Here is a 17260-nt window from a genome sequence, read left to right on the forward strand (position 1 = left end):
ATTACACAGTCTCAGGTGTATCTTTATATCAGTGTGAAAATGGACAAATACAGAGTCTTTTCTCCATTACTTGTTTTGTCAATTTTGTTGAACATCAGATGGTTGTGACATTATTTGTGGATCTATGAAGGTCAGGGTGTGGCATTATTTGTGGACTCTCTATTCTATTTCATTGGTCTATGTGTTTGTTTTTGTACCAGTACCATGCTATTTTTGTTACTGTACCCCTGTGGCATAGTTTGAAGTTGGGTAATGTGATGCCTCCTGCTTTGTTCTTTTTGGTTAGGATTGCCTTGGCTATTCAGGCTCTTTTTTGGTTCCACATGAATTTTAAAAGAGTTTTTTTTCTATTTCTGTGAAGAGTATCATTGGTAGTTTGATAGGAAGAGCATCATATCTATGAATTTCTTTGGGCAGCATGGCCATTTTAACAATATTGATTCTTCCTATCCTCATGAGCATGGAATGTTTTTCCATTTGTTGGTGTCATCTCTGATTTCTTTGAGAAGTGATTTGCAATTCTCATAATAGAGATCCTTTTGCCTCCTGCTTAGCTCTATTCCTAGGTATTTTATTTTATTTGTGACTACTGTGAATGGGATTGCGTTCTTGATTTGGCTCTGAACTTGGATGTTGTTGGTGTATTGAAATGCTACTGATTTTTGTATATTGATTTTGTATCCTGAAACTTTACTGAAGTTGTTTATCAGATTACAGAGTTTTTGGCAGAGACCGTGGAGTTTTTTAGGTATAAAATCATATTTTCTGCAAACAGGAATAGTTTCACTTCATCTCTTCCTATTTTGATGCCTTTATTATTTCTTCTCTTGCCTGAAGTTGTTTATCAGATCAAGGAACTTTTGGGCAGAGACCACAGGGTTTTCTAGGTGACTCATACTGTCTGCAAACAGGGATAGTTTGACTTCCTCTCTTTCTATTTGGATGCCTTTTAAAATTTCTTCTCTTGCCTGATTGCCAGGACTTCTAGTACTGTGGTGAATAGGAGTGGTGAGAAAGGCATCTTTGTTTTGTTCAGGTTCTCAAGGGAAATGCTTCCAGCTTTTGTTTACTCAGTATCGTGTTGTCTGTGGGTTTGTGACAGATGGATCTTATTATTTTGAGGTATGTTACTAGGATGCCTACTTTGTTCAGGTTTTTTTTTTTTTTAACATGAAGGGATTTTGAATATTATCAAAAGCCTTTTATGCATCTATTGAGATGATCCAGTGTGTTTTGCTTTAGTTCTGTTTAGATGATGAATCACATGTATTAATTTATGTATGTTGAACCAACCTTGCATCTCAGGGATAAAGCCTACTTGTTGATTATAGTACATTAGCTGCTGAATTCTGTTTGCTAGTATTTTATCATGGATTTTTGCCTCCATCTTCATCAGAAATATTGGCCTGAAGTTTCCGCCAGGTTTGGGTATCAGGATGATGCTGACCTCATAGAATGAGGTCAGGACCAATCCCTCCTCAATTTTTTGGAATAGCTTCTGTAGGAATGGTACCAGCTCTTCTTTACACATGGGGTAGAATTTGGCTATGAATACATCTGGTCCTGGGCTTTTTCTTGTTGGTAGGCTTTTTTAATATCTAATTCAATTTTAAAACTCATTATTGGTCTGTTTAGGGTTTCCATTTTTTCCTAATTCAATATTGAGAGGTTGTATGTTTTCAGGAATCTATCCATTTCTTTTAGGATTTCTAGTTTGTGTGCATAGAGGTGTTCATAGTAGTCTATGGATTTTTGTTTCTTTGTTTTTGTTTTTGTTTGTATTTCTGTGGGGTTATTGGTCATGTCCCATTTGTCATTTCTGATTGTGTTTATTTGGATATTCACTGTTTTTTTCTTTATTAGTCTTAGCAGTGGTCTATCACTGTTACCTATTCTTTCAAAGAACAAACTCCTGGATTTGTTGATGTTTTGTATGTTTTTTTTGTTTGTTTTTTTGTTTTGTTTTGTTTTGTTTTGTTTTGCATCTCAATTTCATTCAGTTCAGCTCTGCTTTGGGTTATTTCTTGTCTTCTGCTAACTTTGGGGTTGGTTTTCTTTTGTTTATTTTTCTTTAGTTACTCTAGGTATAATGTTAGGTTGTTAAGTTGAGATTTTTCTAAATTTTTGATGTGGGCTTTTAGTCTTATAAACTTTCCTCTTAACATTGCTTTAGCTGTGCTGAGAGAATCTGATATGTTTTAGCTTTGTTCTTTTTTGTTTCAAAGACTTCTTGACTTTTGCCTTAATGTTATCGTTTACCCAAATGTCATTCAGAAGCAGGTTGTTTAATTTTCATGTAACTGTATGGTTTTGAGCAATATTCTTAGTATTGATTTCTATTTTTGGGGGGGCTGTGGTCCAGGCATGTAGTTGGTATAACTATGGTTTTTGTGAACGTGCTGAGGATTATTTTATAACCAATTGTGTGGTTAATTTTAGAGTGTGTGCCATGTGCAGATGAGAAGAATGTATATTCTGTTGTTTTGTGGTGGAGAGTGCTGTAGATATCTGTTAGGCTCATTTGGTCAAGTGTTGAGGTTAGATCCTGAATATCTTGTCAGTTTTCTACTTTGACGATCTTTCTAATACATTCAGTAAGATGTTAAAGTCTCCCACTATTATTCTGTGGCCATCTAAGTCTCTGTGCAAGTCCTTGAAAACTTGCTTTATGAATCTCCGTGCTTCTCTTTTGGGTGCGTGTATATTAAGGATAGTTAGGTCTCCTTGTTGAATTGACCCCTTTACCATTATGAAATGCTATTCTTTCTTTTTTTTTTTTTTTAATTACTGTTGGTTTAAAGCCTGTTTTGTTTGAAATTAGAATAGCAACTCCTGCTTTTTTCTGTTTTCTATTTCTTTGGTAGATTTTTTTCCATCCCTTTACTTTGAGCATATGGGTGTCATTGTATGTGAGATGATTCTCTTGAAGACAGCATCCAGTTGAGTCTTGCCTCTTTATCCAACTTGCCACCCTGTGCCTTTTAATTGGAGCATTTAGCCCATTTGCCTTCAAGGTTAATGTTGATATGTGCAAATTTGATCCTATCACCATGTCGTTAGCTGGTTATTTAGCAGACTTAATTGTATGGTTGCTTTACAGTGCAACGGTCTATATACTTAAGTGTGTTTATGTGGTGGCTGGTAATGGTCTTTACTTTCCATATTTAGCATTCCCTTGGACCTTTTGTAAGGCAGGTCTGGTGGTAACAAATTCCCTTAGCATTTGCTTATCTGGAAAGAATCTTATTTCTTCTTTGCTTATAAAGCTTAGCTTAGATAGGTGTAAAATTCTTGGTTGGAATATTTTTTCTTAAAGAATGCTGAATATAGGTCCTTGATTTCTTCTGGCCTGTAGGATTTCTGCTGAAAAGTTTGCTGTTAGCAGATGGAATTCCCTTTTTAAGTGATGTGCCTCTTCTCTCTAGATGGCTTTAATATTTTTTTCTTTTATTTTGACGTTGGAGAGTCTGATGACTATGTCTTTTGGGGATGTTCAACTTGTATAGTATCTTGCAGATGTTCTCTGCATTTTCTGAACTTGAATGTGGGTCTCACTAGCGAGGTTGGGGACATTTTTGTGGACAAGATTCTCAAATATGTTTTCCAAGTTGTTGCTTTCTGTCCCTCTCTTTCAGGGATGCTGATGAGTCATAGATTTGGTCTCTTTACATAATCCCATATTTCTCAGAGGTTTTTTTTATTCTTCTTTATTTTTTTTCTTTTTTTCTTTCTGAATTATTTTGGAAAACTCGTCTTTGAGCTCTGAGAGTCTTTCCTCAACTTGGTTGATTCTCCTATTGGTACTTGCAATTATATTATGAAATTCTTGAAGTGAGTGTTTTAGCTCTATCAGATCAGTTTGGTTCTTTCTTAAAATAGCCATTTTATCTTTTATCTCCTATATCATTTTATTGTATTCCTTAGACTGGGTTTCAACTTTCTCCTTTATGTCTATGATCTTTATTTCTATTCATATTCTGAATTATATTTCTGTCATTTCAGCCACTTTAGCCTGGTTAAGAACCATTGCTGGGAAACTATCGCAGTGTTTGGAGGTAAGAAGACATTATGGCTTTTCAAGTTGCCAGAGTGCTTGCCCCAGTTCTTTCTCACCTGTATGTGCTGATGTTCCCTCAGTCTTTGAAGTTACCATCCTTTGGATGAAGTTTCTTGCTTTTGTCTTCTTTGATACCCTTGGAAGTTTGATTGGGTAGAAGGTGGGCTTGGTCAGCTGAGTTGATTTCTGAAAGATTTTAGGAGACCAAAGTTCAGCTCAGCACTTCTGGTCTGCATTATTTAACACAGGGCCTGATACCAGGATCCTGGTTTTGTTCTCTTGTCCCTTGAGGTTGGGAACCAGCTGTGCTGGATGGGCCAAGATATTCCTGGTCCACTGGCTACAGCACTCTGATGGGTGGTACTGGCCAGAGTGCTTCGCTGGGGTGGTGGCGTCAGGATTCTTGTTCACTTTTGCATGCCAGCAACCATGGCAGTGTGGCAGGGTGCACATATGTTGGCTGGGGTGGGGAACCAGTGGAAACAGAGCTGTGGCATTCCTGAACATTCTCATGCCAGCACTGGGGCACAGTTAGGGGCAGGTTTGCTGTTGTCTGTGCTTGCACTCACATTGGCAGTGGCAATGCAGTGGGGGGACTGGTGGGCACGGGGGTTACTAGCCTCCATGTACACATTCACAGTGGTAGCATCATGGGGTTGGGCAAGGTTGCTGGTGTTCATGTGTGTGTTTATAACAGTGGTGGTGTCATTGTAGGGGGAGCGGAGCCACTGGCATCTATGCACTTATTCACTCTGGTGGCAGTGGCTTCAGGGTATGGGGGCAAGGTTGCTGGCATCTGTCTGTGTGTTCTTGCTGGTAATGGCAGTGTGGCTGAGTGCCTGTGTGCCAGAATAGGTGTTTGGGGTGGCAACAGATTGAACTCACACCAGCAGAAGTGGCACAGCAACGTGATCATATACATACTCTCTGGCATAGGACAGAGGTGAGGCTCACCCACATGCAGGCATGCCAGCAAAGCAGTATGTGGTTGGCCATGGGTGAGTACATACCAGCAAAGCAGCATAGGAAAGATGGGGAGAGGGTGTGAGTGAGTCAGTGCATGTCAGCTGGGACCAATCTGCTGGAGCTCTCAGATGGTCAGGTGTGGTCTGTAGGTAAAGAAGTTATGATGAGGGCCCCTGTGAAGCACCCTGGTTGGGCATCTGAGGCTGTGCTGCCAGTGGGCATGGCCAGGTCTGGGGCCCTAAGAGAGGCCAGTGGACAGGGGTATGCTCAGACTGGACTGGTCCCATCTCACAGCCAAGACCACCCTACTGTCTCCAAGTTCGGCAGTCCCCCAATATGTAAAGTCTCCTAGAGGAATCTGGAAGGCCTTGGGTGAAGGGTATCCCTGGCTGTGCCCCACTAAAGATATTCCTGTACCAAACCCATGCAGTCTTGGGTCCTGCTCCTCCTAGTTCTCTAAGCAACTCTTCCTGCCACCTTAAGTGTCCATAGGCGTTGTGGAGTTTTCTGTTACCCAGATTCCAGAGGTACGTGGTGAGATCAGGCCACTCCTCACCTGTCCACCTCACCTTTTCCCCAGGAGTTCCTGGGGGCCATTAACAAGTCCTGATGGTAGGTAGCCTGGTGCAGGGTTCTCAGCTTCCTCTCCCTTCAGCTCACATCTTCATCCTTCCTCCATTCATTTTCAATGTGGATAACTTATAATGAACAGAAATTTATTTGACTCATGGTTCTGGAGGATGGGAAGTCCAAGGGCATAGCAGTGGCATTGGTATCTTCTCAGCATCTAGTGAGGGCCTTCTTACTGTATCATCTCACAGCAGAAGGCACAAGCTGGAAGGACAGGAATGCATGCGAGAGAGAGAGAAATGGGATCAAACTCCTTCTTTTATCAAGAACTCTTTCCTGTAATAACTAACCTACTTACACGTTAATGGCATTAATCCATTAATGAGGGCAGAACCCTCACGACCTAAAAACTCCCATCTCTCAACACTGTTGCATTGGAGGTTAAATTCCCAGCCCATAAACTTTCAGGAACACATTCAAATCATAGCATTTCACCCTTTGCCCCTCAAATTTATGTTATTCTCATATGTTAAATATATTAATTCCATCCCAATAGCCCCCATAGAGTCATAAGTTGTTCCAACATCAACTGTAAAGTCCAAAGTCCAGATTCTCATCAAAATCAGATTGAGTGAGACTCAAGGCATGATCTATCCTGAGGCAAATTTCCCTCCAGTTATGAGCACATGAAACCAAAACAAGCACATGCTTGCAAAATACAATGAGATAGACATAGGACAGACATTCCCATTCCAAAAAGATGAAATAGGCAAAAAGAAAGAAGTAGCTAGTTCCAAGTAAGTCCAAAATCCAAAAGTGAAAACAGTAATAAATCTTAAGATTCCAGTATAATCTCTTTTGACTCTGTGTCTCACCTCGTAGGCACACTGGGGCAGGGACTGGACACCCAGTGCCTCAGGGAACCCTGCTCTTTAGCTTTGCTGGGCTCAGTTCACCCAGCAGCTCTCACAGATCTCATGCCTACAGCTTTCCCAGACTGGAATTACATGCAGGTGGCTCAACAGTTCTGAGGTCTTGGGGGGCTGCCCCACTCCCATGGCTCTGCTAGGCATTCCCTATAGGCACTCTCTGTAGGGGCTTCTCTCCTGTGGCCTTGCTGGGCATTGCCCTAGTAGCAGCTTACTGTGGTGGCTCTGTTCCTGTGACAAGTTTCTGCCTGGGTCCCTGGCTGTTCAACACATCCTTTGAAATCCAATGGCGGTCACCATGGTCTCACAGCTTGTACACTCTATCTGCAGACTTGACGTGCACTGCAGCATCATGTGAATGCTGCCAAAGCTTACTGTTTGCACCCTTTGGAGCTGTGGCATGAGATGCACCTGGCATGCTTGAGCTATGGCTGGGCCAGCCAAGGAGCACTGCAGTGGGATGCAGAAAGCAGTCTTGAGGTGGCCCTAGGCAGCAAATACTGAGGTTCCATGTGCACCTCTCTGAAAATCTTGCTCTCAAGGACCTAGCTTGCCTTGAGGATCACTGAAATGTCTTTGGGGTAATTTTCTCCACTGTCTTGATTAATACAGCCTGAATTTATTCTATCCATATTAATCTCTTCACCAAATGGTCACTTGGCCACACCCTTTGTATTTCCCCCCAGCATACTTTTTTGTTCTGTGACCAAGCTGAAAAATTTCCAAATCTTTCTGTTCTACTTTGCTTTTAATTATAAATTTCTTTTTAAAATAATTTCTCTCTTCTCTTATGTTACTGTAGTGGCCAAAAGAAGCCATGTAGCACCTTGAATGCTTTGCTGCTTAGATGCTTATTCTGCCAGATATCTTAGTTCATTACTCTTAAGTCCTGCCATCTGCAAAGTCTTGGAACCTGGACACAATTCTGCCAAGTTTTTGCAACTGTATAATAAAGATGGCCTTTATTCCGGATTTCACTCCCTTGTTCCTCAGTTCTGTCTGAGAACTTATCAAAATGGCCTTCAGTTTCCATATTTTTACCAACATTCTGATCACAACCACTTAAGTAATCCCTACAAAGGTTTAGGCTCTTGCTACAGCTCTTGTCTCCTTCTGGGCCCTCACTGGAATTACTCTTAATGTTCCATGGCAATATAAGCTTTTTCTTTCCTGATTGTACAAAACTTTCCAGCTTTTACCTATCACCCAGTTCCAAAGCCACTTGCATGTTTTCAAGTGTTTGTTCCAGCAAAAGCCCCACTTCTCAACGCTAAATTTTTCAGTGTGTTTTGTGCTGCTGTAACAGAATATTTGAGACTGGATAACTTATAATGAACAGAAATTTATTTGACACATGGTTCTAAGTTTAACAGGCTGCATCTGGTGAGGGCCTTTGTGCTGTGTCATCAAATGGTGAAAGGAGGAAGGAGGAGAGAGCTGCAGATAGGGAGAGGAAGCAGGGCTAACTCATCCTTTTATCGGGAACCCACTCCTGTGATAACTGATCCACTCCTGAAAAATAGCATTAATCTATTAATTAGAGCAAAGCCCTTATGTCCTTACTACCTCTTAAAGGCCTCACCTCTCTACACTATTGCATTGGGGATTAAGTTTCCAACACATGAACTTTAGGAGACACATCCAACCTCTTACACTGGTGTGTTTTGATTTTCACCTTTTCTGTGCTCTTCTGATTTAGATGTGCTTTTTAGAAAGAGCACATGGTAGGACGTAGTTTCTTTTGTCTAGCCTAACCAAGTTTTATCGTTCACCTAGAGAATCTATTACATTTTATTTATAAATATAGTTTTTTAAAAAATTCACAGACATCCTTATATTTGTGCTTATTAACCTTTTAAAAATATTTTCAGGAATTTTTCCTTTCTTGTTCTTTTAATATTATTGAGCTGTTTGTTTGCTTTACCTCCTTAATTATGTATAGTTTGGATATTACTCTTATTTCTCTGTCTTAATGTTTATGCTAAAATATTTAGACCAAAAAAATTTTTTTTTTTTTTTTTGAGACAGGAGCTTGCTCTGTTGCCCAGGGTGGAATGCAGTGGTGTGATTTCAGGTCACCTCTGCCTCCCGGGCTCAAGCGATCCACTCATATCAGCCTCCTGAGTAGCTGAGACTACAGGCATGTGTTACCATGCCTGGCTAACTTTTTGTACTTTTTTTTTTTTTTTTTTTTTTTTTTGTAGAGACAGAATCTCACCATTTTGCCCAGGCTGGTCTCAAACTCCTGGACTCAAGTGATCCATCTGCCTTGGCCTCCCAAAGTGCTGGAATTACAGGCATGAGCCACTGTACCTGGTCTTTAGATGCACATTTAATTTTACAAGCTCTAAAGTTAATCAATATTTTTATGCTCCTTCTGTAGACAAAAAGGACCTTAGATTGCTTTAACTTCTATTATTCTCCTTCTACCTTGAATATTATTGTTATCTAATATTTTAGTTATGTTTTAGTTTTCTCTCTGCAAAGCAAACATTATTACTGTTATTTTTGCACAGTTCATGTTTGTTTTGATTTACCACATACTTGCCTTTTTACACTCCCTCCTCCTTTTTTAAAAATCTCAGACCTTGCTTGTGGACTTTCCCACCCACACAAACGTTCACATCTGCACAAACAACACTACTATCTTTCTTTAAATTTCAGTGGACTGTTGACCCCTTTGAAAGCCCATCTGTAGGTCATACATTAAGAGCTCCTGACCTAACTAAAACTATCTTTAATATCATAATTTTGGCATCTTACATATAAAGGATAGACTTTTTTGTCCACAAAGCTGTCATTTGTAGAAATGGCCAGTGAAAAATTCAGTAGGTGGATCAAATTGTTGCTCCACAGCACTGGCCCCTCCAAAGGAGATTATCTGTCTGGGAAGACCCACCAACAGAACACTGGACACTACCACAGGGCAGGATAAGTCCTACATGATTCCTCTGCACTGCCAGGAGCTGATCTTTCCCGTTACTGCCCTTGGCCATTGACAGCAATGAGTATCAGTTTGAAACAAAGTTAATGATTTCTGAGTTTCAATTATACAACTTAAACATGATCTTGTGGATACAAACTTGTAGGACTAGGGAGGCAGCCTCTAGCTATAAGCAGCCTCTTGTTTTTTGCTTATTAGATCATTCAAGCTGTCCTGTGTCTTGCTAGAATGTTGGAGTTCATGGCCCATGCGTAACTCTTGGTCAGCAGAGGCTATGTGAAAAAAGATACTATATAAACATTAATGGAAAACAGGGCAGTTCAGTATCCTGAGAGAACACTCACATGCACCAAATGGCTATAGAAGGTATTTTTCCAAAGCAAGAACAGCCTTGCACCTAACCTTATAAGTGAGACAAACAGGATAAAGAACATGGGAGGAAGCTTCAAGGAGCAAATACAAGATATTGTATTGTACAAGAAATCTTTGGGAGTCTCAAAGATTTTTATGTATTTATTTGTTTATGCTCAAGTCAGTAAAGTACTTACCTGAGTATGAAGATCTTGATCCTATTAGCACTTCTGATAATAGCAGAGTAGTGGACAGGGGGCAGCTTTGTGGTGTTCTGGTGATGATTGTGCAGTGTCTTGATAGTAGTCATGAGGTGTGCTGAAGAAAACCATAGATTTTTGGAATCATATTAGCCAAGGTTCAAATGCTGGTTCTAATACTTGTTGACTTTGCAAATGCTGGTGATTGTTTTAGCCTCTCTCAGCCTTGGCTTCCCAAATTGTCAGTGGGGAACAAACATATCTACCATGCAGCCTTGTGAGGATTAGCTATAATGAAAGCAAAGGACTTTCAACCCCTGCTCTATGGCAACTTCTCAGTAAAAGGGAGCAATTGTCTTATGTGACACTCATGCCATTAATGATTATGGCTTCATAATTTTCATTTATAAACATTGTTTTTTCCCTCCTCCACTCACCTCACAAATGGGCTGTAAAGGTAATTATAGATGTCTCAATGAGCTTGAGCACTGTGGTGAAATTTCAGACCATTCCTTTTAACCAAATTCTTTAAGAATCCAGACAAAAACATGAAAATTCAAGTTAGATACTAATAGATGAGTGGTTCTTTTAAAATAATAATTTATTTCACTAGAACTTTAAAACACTACCAAATTTTACTATTTCTTTGATAATTTTTTCCTCATATTTTGACATATACGGTATCTAGCTCTCCTCACAGCATTTTCAGTCCAAGTCCATAACTGGAAAAATGAAACACTTAAGGGAAGAATCTTATGAAATAATTGGCTGTCTTTCACGTTTTGAGACTCTGTATTTGACTGTATCAGTGAATTACCTGCACCCCATGCTTTTCCTCACTTCTGCTCGCAGCAGTTCTAAAGGGCTCAGGCTGAAGTCCATGTCCCTCTGTACAATTGCTATCCTTTTGCTGCAGGTATGTGCCCTGCTATCTAAGGTTTTGTGTTTGTATTTCTTCTCAGTTGAGTGCTCCAGCCTATTCCCTTTAGCTGTTATGGTCAGGCTTAGTTTCTGAGATCAAATGAAAGGGACATACTAGCCAAATAAATTCTATCCTGACCTTTCTACTCTTTACCCTGGTGCATATAGCTGGGAAATTCTAAAGCCTTATAATTCCTATCATCCTGCTTCTTCAAGGCTCAGAACACAGCCCATTCTAACTAGCCAGCAGCCTGCCTCCTGTTCTCTTTGACCACTCCCTGACCTGTTCTCCTCCTCCAGAAACAAAGACATCTCTTACAGAAGGCACACCCAGTTTCAAATCATACTACCTCAAATTTTACTTTCACAGTAGAATAAAAGAAAATAAAAATAAAGAGAAAAAGAACCCAAGCTTATTTTTCTCTACCTTTCTATCATGCTTATCGATAAAACCAAGAAATGGGATCCAAAACACAACAGACATTCAATAAATATTTATTCTATGAATAAATAAGCAGTGTAAGGTATGAGATGAAGTCAATTTTCTAAACCCTGACCATGATGGGTTCTGTGCAATGGCTAGTTTGGCATACATTCCAACAACATTCTGTGGTGTCTTTCCAAATTGTAGAGACTGGTAAGCTAAAAGCTGCATATCTCAGATTTCCCTGCTGCTGGAGTTCTAGATCTGATTAAGGTTCTACCAACTTGATGCACTCATGTGAGATTTGGATTTGAAACTGACTTGAGTGGGGAGAGGGGCAGAGCATAAGGCATTCATTCTGCTGTAAATTGTGAGAAGCAGTGCAAAACTGGGTAGTGATTTCCTAATGTGACGGCTTGCTGAAAGCTCAGGTGGAAGCTTCCCTAGCACTGGTAGAAATTCCTGGACTCTCAAGCTAGAGCTTACTTCCAAAACCTTTCCAATGATTTTGTAAGTCACTCAACACATGATAATATCTCTATTTGGAAATAAACTGTTGTCTGCAACCTGACTCTGCTCCAGCAGACACATTAAAGTGTATGACCTCTTTGATCTCCTTTTATTATTTAATCCCAATTTAAAATTTTTCTTGTGTAATATTACCTGGAAATTTTTTTTTATTATATTGGACTTAGAAAAATAAACACTTGAATATTTCCATTCACTCAGCCAATTTTTGTAATCAATATTTCTCCAGAGTCCAATAGACTCTGGGTACAACAAATAACACCTTGACATGAATACATATATTTCATTCTTTCACTATTCCAACCTGCTTGATGTAGGACTTTGAACCTCCTCCCCGTGCCATCCAAATCAAAAATTTCTCTAGTTTCTTTGTTTGTCTGTATTTTAAATCCTCAGATGTTTCTTCTACCTGGTCATAAACAATTCTTTTGTGTTTTTCCAGTATGCAGATTTTACTGATAGCCTCTGTCTTCCATGCTACTTGAGAATAACATCTGACATATGACTACTACTTTCTACATGAGAATACTGATTCCTGACAAGGCAGGGGTTTCAGGCACTTCCACAGTCAAAAGCTCAAGTGACTCTACAATGCTGTATGATCCCTTGGTTATCACACTGTCTGAACAATACTGCTCCAAGACTAAGTGGGAAAATACTTGTATTAGTTCGTTCTCATGCGGCAATGAAGAAACACCCAAGACTGGGTAATTTATAAAGACAAGAGATTTCATTAACTCACAATTCCACATTGCTGGGGAGGCCATGGGAGAGTTACGATCGTGGAAGAAGGCAAAAGAGAAGCAGGCACTTTCTTCGCAGAGCGGCAGGACGGAGTGAGTGTAGCAGGGAAAATGCCAGTTATAAAACCATCAGATTTCTTGAGACTCACTCATTATCACAAGAACAGCATGAGGGAAGCCACACCCATGATCCGGTTACCTCCATCTGGTCCCACCCTTGACACGTGGGGATTATGGGGATTATAGTTCAAGGTGAGATTTGGGTAGGGACACAGAGCCAAACTATATTAATACCCTTCTCCCATAATCTATCACATGATTTTTCAACCAAAGCGAAATGACTTATGCCCATGTCTCAGTATAAGCAGAAAACTGCTCCCTTCACTGTATAAGGCTAAAACTTATGCATGATGTTTGGTGGGTCATATGGTTTGTCTGTTTCCCCACCCAAATCTCAAATTGTAGCTCCCATAATTCCCATGTGTCATGGGAGGTACCTGGTGGGAGGTAACTGAATCACGAGAGCGGGTCTGTCCTGTGCTGTTCTCACGATAGCGAATACGTCTCATGAGATCTGATAGTTTTATAAAGGGAGTTCTCTTGCACATGCTCTCTCTCTTTGCTCTTGCTTTGCCTTCCACCATGATTGTGAGGCGTCCCCAGCCATGTGGAACTCTGAGTCCATTAAACCCCTTTCCATTATAAATGAGCCAGTCTTGGATGTGTCTTTATTAGCAGTGTGAGAATGGAGTAATACAGCAGGGGAGCATACATCAGTTATGTTCTGGTGTCTTCTACCTTCTCTGCTCCCAGGCTTGTGCCACAACCTCTCCTACAGTCAAAACTAAAGCCCCTGAGACACAATTAAATATTTCAGGCCCATCCCTCATTCATAAACTCCAGCAAACAACAAGCCCTAAACACCAACTAAAATCACTACTCATGTTTTTAAACATCCGTTCTGTGCTAGGTGCCAGTGATCCTAAGGTGAATCCTATGTGGTCCCTGCCCTTAAGAAGTTTATCATCTAGTGGAGATCAGTTATAGAGGCCACCTTCAAGGTGTGGCATACTGTGTATTAGAATCAGGAAAAACCTAACATTCAAGGAGCACTTTTTAGATTTGATCCCTAAACAAAACCAAAGAAAATTAAGAAGTTTCTTTACCCTATTATTACTCATGAAGTAAGGATATCTCATAGAGAAAAATTCTTTTTAGATGCCAAACATTTTTTAAAAAGATGAAACGTAAGTCTACCTTCTAAAGCAAAGGGTTAGACCATCTGAGATAACACAGAAAATTGGTCTGTCCGTTCAGATGCTTAAGAATCAGAGATGTTCTGCAAATTCAAGCTTTCATAAAAATTTGAAGGACACAAATAATCATAAGGCAAAGCCAAAGCAGGGAGAGGTTCAGGACTGCCCGGGCAGCTTCCAAGGGTCTCTCTTACTACAGACAGATGCACTTTGGTTCAGGTTACCTTATCTTGTATATGCAGACATATTACTTACATGGAAAGGTATTGTTTTGGTTATGAAAAATCTCCATTTTATGTTTAAATCATTATTTGGCTTACATGATATTTTCTGGAGAACTATGCCTCATAAATTCATGGATTCCAGCTTTGTTTGTTTGTTTGTTTGTTTTCTGTAAGTAATCCTAGAAAGATCAGATATATCTTGCTGAAAGCTTTCTATTAATGATGAGTCTCCTAAAAGCAGATATCACTGTTTTCTAAGAAGTCTGTCAATCGGGGAACCTTTTTTTTCTCAAAAACATCCCCCCAAACCCACCATAAAGGGAGAGAAGAAATTGGAGGCCTGATTCTTGAGCATCTTCTTCCCACCACATATAAGACTTCCAAATCTAGGTGACCAAAGAAAGCACCAGTACAGCACCCATCACCTACCTCCAGCATGTAGAACAGGAAGTTAAGCATCATTGTGACTGTTGCAGAAGACTGGGTGGTAGCAGGGAAGAAAGAGAGAGAGAGGTTGAGTTATTATATTTTTACCCCTCTCCATGAGGAAGAGGGATGCTTTCCTTTTCTCACAAGTCAAAACAATGGAACTCCCAAGAATCACTTGGAGTATACGTGCATTCCCTGGAGTTTAAAGATAGGAAGATATGTTGCTCATGTTAAAACATGTCTAAAAATAAGAGGCCACCTAGAGTTCACATAGAGGGAGCAGATGATATAGAAAGAGGGAGCTATACTCCCTCTATATTACAACGATCTGGTTTTAAACAAAATTTGTTGGTATCTAAATATGGCTCAAAGTGCTGTGGGGACTTTCTAATATTTTATTCAGAGAAGAGAGGAGCCTACTGAGTGGTTAAAAACAAAAGCTGTGAAAAATAATAGACGTGTTCTCTGCTTGCATCTGAAGGAAGTCTAGATTATCAAATAAATAAATGTGTTAGACATGCACACCAAAATATCACTGCTTCATTAGTATGTATGTTCAAGGGCTCTGTGTGTGTGTGTGTGTACCTGTGTATACATCTGTGTGAGGATATCAATGTCCTTATTCTCTCCACTTGGTGTTACTGGGAATTAATCAATAATCCACATCATGCTTGAGAAACTATAGAGTCCAAAGGCAAGTAGGAGCTTGGGAGAAGAACACTGTTTATTAGTTATATGTTATTTATTTTGCACTTATGAGAAAATGATTCCCTAAATGAGAAAATAAAGTGAGCATTGATTAAAAGTAAATGCTGGATAATTTGAGTTTTAATTGAGGAAAACTTAGAGCTCAATAAGCATTGAGACCCTTCATGACACATGAGCATTATGGATAGGGAAGGGCAGAAAGGATTCAGGCTGAAGATGATTTACCCCAAATCCTCAATAATCTACAATGGAAATAAAATCCATGTTTTTTTTTACACCATAAAAATGTGCTTCAAACACATGTACAAATACTTTTCTTTTGTGCAAGTTTGATTAAAATGTTTATGTTTGTATTTGTCAGTTGTCAGGTTTCTTTGTTTTTTGAAGAGCTTAGATTCCATTATCCCAAAAGATTCAACTATCAGCATGAAGGTACCTCTCCCTGAAACAGACTCCTGTCACCTCCATTTTGCTGTCAGACTTTCTGTGACTGCTCAGAGAATTCCAACATAAAATAATTCTCTTCTGCAAGAAGGCCCGAGAAAAATCTATTTACAGATCTACAAGAAAAGTTCTAATTATTTCTGCAGAAATTGACCAAAGAAGCAAGCCCAAGTGACAGAAATAAAAATGTCTTTCTATGTCTCAAAATGGATGACTGATAAAAAGCTGATAGATCTTGATGTAGAACGCTTTCATTTAGGTTTATCTGCAAGACCTTATTGATGTCAATATTGACTAGTAAGCCAGGGAAGCAAATCCTATGGATTTAGATACTGCTGATTTACTTTCTTCAAAACAACACAGAATAGAAAGATAAACTTTAAAAGTGCATAAATTTAAGGAAAATACTTTCAATCCAATATACTATAAGAAAAATCAGAAAGAAAAGAGAGAAAGCATTTAATGTTTTCTGTTTCTTTTTATCTGGTCATCCTTCTCTCATAAAATGGAATTTCATTTTTAATATATTGAATAGGAGGAAAATAATTATGTAACTTGCTATTAGTTTTCTAGCTTTTCAGATTACTTTTGCAATAATACCTTTTAATCATAAAAATTCATAAAATAGGCGTTCCATAGCAGAAACTTTCATAAAGCCTTATCATCTGATAATCATTTAAATATGCATTCTTATATTCAAACTATGCAAACAACAACAAAAAAGCTATTGTGCAAGACAGAATTTATGGTTTTTGATTAACGGGTAGTCAAATGTGACTGAAGCAGATTATAATATGAAATCACATATTGGCTAAACAGATGTTTAAGTAGAAGTAACATCTGAAGTGCTCTACTTATCATTCACAACTGAAATTTAACAACATAAAAAAGTCTCCAGAGAAAAATCACTTTTCTGAATGTTGTGATCTCTATGTCCATCATACATGTAGGAGTTTTTCTTTAAAGAAAGTGGAAATGTTTAAATGAGCTGTTAAACAGAGAGATAATGTTTTAATGAAGTAGGACATTGGCTAGATGAAGACCATCCAACAGGTCTAATGTTAAAATCCATGTTTGGATCTCCCTCTACTTGGATTCTTTTATTTGCTGATGGCATTGCCTTCAACCCAGCTACTCTCCCCAAAATGGTGTTCATGCTTTTCAAGTGCTTTATTGACTCTAATAGGGAAACACTAGATTTTTCTCTCTTATTCAAATATACTTTAATCCTTGTAACTTGTTCTCTTCCAAAAAAGTTTGCACAAATGTTGAACATTTCAGAATAGATCAGAGTTCTATTGTTTGTAAAAGTGAAAATGTCAGAGGTAGGTAAAAAGAGCAGCAAGGTTAAAGTTATTTCACCTTCCCTAGCGCATTGCATATGAACTGGATTACATCCAATAATTCTTTGCTGTGTAGAAGAGAAGACATAAAAACAATAGGAATGAACATCACCCCTCTAATTGAATGAACCTTGTAGTACATACACTGTACAAATAGGCATACATTTGCTAAATACCCATGCTTTTAGGGGTATCTGTGCATACACATATATGTATGTGTCAT

At 39.0% G+C, this 17260-nt stretch overlaps 1 long non-coding RNA gene across 1 annotated transcript; it reads right to left on the bottom strand.

Moving 5' to 3' along the window:
• Window positions 1-4121: 4121 nt before the first annotated feature.
• Window positions 4122-10664, bottom strand: LOC116269693. The gene is made up of 3 exons (XR_004177389.1): window positions 10015-10664; window positions 5593-5857; window positions 4122-4243 (listed from the first exon to the last, which is right to left on the bottom strand). It is a non-coding gene; the product is annotated as an uncharacterized LOC116269693 (long non-coding RNA).
• Window positions 10665-17260: the final 6596 nt, after the last annotated feature.

The sequence above is a fragment of the Papio anubis genome, chromosome 12, assembly GCF_008728515.1.
Source record: "Papio anubis isolate 15944 chromosome 12, Panubis1.0, whole genome shotgun sequence".
NCBI lineage: Eukaryota > Metazoa > Chordata > Mammalia > Primates > Cercopithecidae > Papio > Papio anubis.